This window comes from Aplysia californica, unplaced genomic scaffold, assembly GCF_000002075.1.
Source record: "Aplysia californica isolate F4 #8 unplaced genomic scaffold, AplCal3.0 scaffold00019, whole genome shotgun sequence".
Classification (NCBI taxonomy): domain Eukaryota; kingdom Metazoa; phylum Mollusca; class Gastropoda; order Aplysiida; family Aplysiidae; genus Aplysia; species Aplysia californica.
This window is the reverse complement of record NW_004797289.1, coordinates 1,549,835-1,553,051: the sequence shown is the minus strand read 5'-3', so window position 1 is coordinate 1,553,051 and position 3,217 is coordinate 1,549,835. Positions and strand designations below refer to the sequence as shown.

The 3,217-nt window shown below is 39.7% G+C and overlaps 1 protein-coding gene across 3 annotated transcripts in view; it reads left to right on the top strand.

Moving 5' to 3' along the window:
* Positions 1-3,217, top strand: part of LOC106012825 (mucin-12-like) — a 12,744-nt gene that overhangs the window by 3,377 nt on the left and 6,150 nt on the right. Inside the window, exon 1 of one of the 3 annotated variants that reach the window (XM_035971782.1) lies at positions 545-843. The exons of 1 other annotated variant lie outside the window; for it this stretch is intronic. The gene's annotated coding sequence lies outside the window, so the exon portion shown is untranslated. Of the gene's footprint in view, positions 1-544; positions 844-1,639; positions 1,976-3,217 lie in introns of those variants that run through there. One more of the 3 variants, XM_035971780.1, reaches the window with a different exon arrangement.

Here is a 3,217-nt window from a genome sequence, read left to right as displayed (position 1 = left end):
GTTCGAGCCTCTCTTTGAAAGTACGCTACTTCGCTGCACAGTTTGGTGCAGACAGGAAACTAAAATTTTCCTACCTGTTGTCAACTGATTACGTGTCGATAGTTGGTCATGGACATTCACACTCCCCCGATGAGAGTGTCTCCCCCACCCACCAGCATCTGACCATTTGAAATCACATGAATCTGCAGCAGATTATTTCTATTTTGAATTCTTATTCTTTCCGAGCATATTATGATTGATTTATTACCTTCTTAATCTCAACTTAACTTCATTATTTAATTAAAAAAAAAAAAATATATAAATTATTAAGCAGTGGTTTATTATTTTAAAATTTGGGTTATCAACATGAATGTAAATGTAATCGATATAAATATCGTGTGGAAACTTAGTGAAATGCTGCTCTTATCAACTTATTCTGAAAACTGACAAATGTGTCACGACATGGTGGAATCAGGCGCTCGTCTGTATGGAGATTGTAGTATCTTCTTAAAGCCTGTTATTTGTTTCCTTTAGGTGCATTTATCTTGAATAGAAGTCGAGATATTTGCGGTTGAAAGAATTGGGGTTGCCTGGTTTCAGAAGTAAAATTAGCGATAAAATGGCCGCCAAAGTCAGCTGACGACAGGAAGTAAGTTTTTCGTTTTCTTTGTGTTTTGACACATGCAGTGAAGTGGCGTACCTTCAAAGAGAGGCTCAAGCCAGTAGTTTCCGGATTTTCTTTGTCATTCTCGATTTGACTATCAGCGAGTGTAGACGTCTTGCTATTCTGTGTTTCATTCATTATAGAGATTTGCGTTCTATTCTGAGTTTTCAAGCGATTTCTACGATTGTGATCTTGAGACAGTAGGTGTTCACTTGTTATTTCATTGTTATATTATGTTTCCAGTTTTTATTTTGTTTATTCCTTTACTTATTTATCGTCTCCATCGTCGTGGTAGATATCATTTTTCTGAATTATGCTGTGGATGAACATGATTCAAACATGAAACGCTTCATTCTAAAATTGGTGATAAATTTCCTCCACTACTTTATAAAATTAACGAAATGCTGCTCTTATCAACTTTAACATTCTGAAAGCTGCCAGTGCTTTGCTTGGTGACGTCATGAAATTAAATTGATGACACTCTACACACGTGCTCTGATAGACGCAATGTTGATTTTGTGTATTCCAACAGCGCACAAGATTTGTCATATTTTAGGAAGGGCTATAGTGGAAGGTTCTTGTAGTTCGATTACAATGTGTAAATTAATATACCTGGGGTTTTCCTTTTAAAGAAAGACTTTCATATTGTACAATAACCACACCACTATAGCCTTAACCAAAACCTGCTAGTCAGCTAAAAATTGTACAACTTAAGGAGCAAAACGCGACCCGGTTGTGTAATGGCTAACTGGCGTAACAATCAGCCGGACCGGCTGTGGCCTTTTGTGAACACACCTGTCACGTCCCGTTGCACATGTTTCAGCATTTGTGAAGGTCTATGTTTTATTAATCCTGTCACTGCCAACGATAACTCAGAAAAAAAACCCTGCAGAGTTTTGGTCTGGTGTGGTCCCAACTTTTAATTGCATAACAACACTTGTCGCCCTTTGTCAAAAAAGAACCCCCCCCCCCCCCCCCTAAAAAAAAAACAAAAAAACAACCCACATGTCTGCCTCGGCCTCCCGGTCAGTGGGTGAGAGGCGAGCGAGACGTACGCCTCGGGGGCGTTGCGATGTCCGTGACCAACTATTGGCGCATAATCAGCTGACGACAGGAAGTAAAATTTTAGTTTTCTTTGTGTTTTGACACATGCAGTGAAGTGGCGTACCTTCAAAGAGAGGCTCGAGCCAGTAGTTTCCAGATTTTCTTTGTCATTCTCGATTTGACTATCAGCGAGTGTAGACGTTTTGCTATTCTGTGTTTCATTCATTATAGAGATTTGCGTTCTATTCTGAGTTTTCAAGCGATTTCTACGATTGTGATCTTGAGACAGTAGGTGGTCACTTGTTATTTCATTGTTATATTATGTTTCCAGTTTTTATTTTGTTTATTATTTTACCTATTTATCGGCTGCATTGTCGTGTTAGGTGTCACTTTTCCGAATTATGCTGAGGATGACCATGATTCAAATCTGAAACGCTTCATTCTGAAATTATCGAAAAATTTCCCCCACTATTTTATCAAATTAGCAAAGTGCTGCTCTTATTAACTTTAATATTCTGAAAACTGCAAATGCTATTCTATGTGACGTCTTGAACTTCAATTGAACAAACTCTACCCACGTGCTCCGGTAGACGCAATGTTGATCTTGTGTATGCCAACAGCAGACAAGATTTGTCATACTTTAGGAAGGGCTGGATTGGAGGATGCTTGTAGTTAGATTACAATGTGTAAATTAATATACATGGTTTTTTTGTTTTTGTTTTTTTTTTAAAGAAAGACTTTCATATTGTACAATAACCACACCACTATAGCCTTAACCAAAATCTGCTAGTCAGCTAAAAATTGTACAACACAAGGAGCAAAACGCCGCCCGGTTGTGTAATGGCTACCTGGCGTAACAATCAGCCGGACTGGCTGGGGTCTTTTGTGAACACACCTGTCACGACCCATCGCACATGTTTCAGCATCAATGGAGGTCCAGGTTTTATTAATCCCGCCCACGTTTTGTCAATTCCCGGCAGTTTCTGTCAGCTGAGAGCCTCCTTTGTGATTGCAATTCAAACACCAATGGGGAAGAGGGCAGTGGTTTCCTCAACAATGGGGATCAGAGTGCATCTTGACCAAAGCTAACGTTTCAGTGCACAGTCTCAATTACATTGTATATTCATTTAATTTAGACGCAGCCGGGGACAGCCAGATTTTGGTTTTGCTTGTTTTTTGTTTTTTTTGCATGGAAAGGGAAACGAGGGGCCTTTTAAATATATTTTAAACTCCCAATTCTAACGAATGTACCACGTGGTCAAAAAGCGCATTCTTCCTATTAAAGGGACAAATAGCCACCAGCTATCGATCAGCTTAATGGGCTAACTATTTTTGTTGCCAGTGGTCCTTCTTCGTTTCTCGCAAAAATTCCCTTCCAGTTGTCAGCAGTTTTAGGCATAGTCTGTTGACAACATTATGAGAACAGGTATTTTGGTAAAAAAAACATGTCAGCCTCGGCCTCTTGGTCAGTGGGTGAGAGGCGAGCGAGAGGTGCACCTCGGGGGCGTGGCAATGTCCGTGACCATTTAT